The sequence below is a fragment of the Arachis ipaensis genome, chromosome B09 (genome assembly GCF_000816755.2).
Source record: "Arachis ipaensis cultivar K30076 chromosome B09, Araip1.1, whole genome shotgun sequence".
Lineage (NCBI taxonomy): Eukaryota > Viridiplantae > Streptophyta > Magnoliopsida > Fabales > Fabaceae > Arachis > Arachis ipaensis.
In genome coordinates this window covers 46,441,314-46,442,378 of record NC_029793.2, presented here as the reverse complement: position 1 = coordinate 46,442,378, position 1,065 = coordinate 46,441,314, and positions in this window count along the sequence as shown.

Genomic DNA, 1,065 nt, shown 5'->3' with positions numbered 1-1,065 from the left:
TTTTTTTTTAATCTGAAAAATGAAGAATGCAGTGTTAAGATGAATGTTATGCAAAACTCCAGGTTTAATATAATAAAATAAAATAAATAAAACTATAAAACAAATAAAACTAAATAAAAATGAAAAAGGAACAATCATACCATGGTGGGTTGTCTCCCACCTAGCACTTTTAGTTAAAGTCCTTAAGTTGGACATTTGATGAGCTCCCTGTTATGGTGGCTTATGCTTGTATTCATCCAGGAATCTCCACCAATGTTTGTATCTCCAGTAACCTCCGGGGTCCCAAACTAGGCGCAGAAAGCCTTCAAGTAAGTTAAAGCAAGTGACAAGGCCCCAAGAGTGGTGATTGGTAGAATGGATTCTGGGGTCCTAGACCTTGCCTTTGCACCCATCTTTTGGTTGAGCAATATTGTTCCATCCGGGTGGCAAGCAGTCTGAATTCTCACGTAAGCGGCCAAACAACTTCCTAGACCCATTCAGTTGAGCTCTATACCAACCTTTACGTTTAAACTTAAAGCTTCCAACCATGATGAACCTTGCAGGACAATTCTTACCACTGGCCATCTTCCTCTTACTCTTGATGTTACAAAGAGCTCTAAGTTGACCATCCGTCTCCAGTAGCCCATATTCAAGTGGGATTAGAAAGCTATGGGATATGAATTGTACCCACTTGAATGTTGTGAAGGATGATGGCAACTTAGGGGGAGGTATTTTTAATGAAATTGCAAGTTCCACTCCCTTGTGCTCTTTTATGATAATTACCACCTCTTTGCAAGCTTCCTCAATTTCAACCTCTTCCTCTTGGTAGCTTTCTTCCAATTCAATCTCTTCTTCATTGCTCACCAAGGACATGGGAGGTTGTGCTTCTTCTTCTTGAATCTCCATCTCTTGATCAACCTCTTCCAAGTCTTCAACTATGATATGCTTTGGAGGTTGTACACCCTCCTCAGCATCAATTACAACCGTCTTGGAAGGAGGTTCTATGTCTTGACTTTCCCATGGAGGTTCTGCATCTCCTAAGTCTTCAACCACTTCTTCTTCTTCTTGAACAATGACATCTTCTTC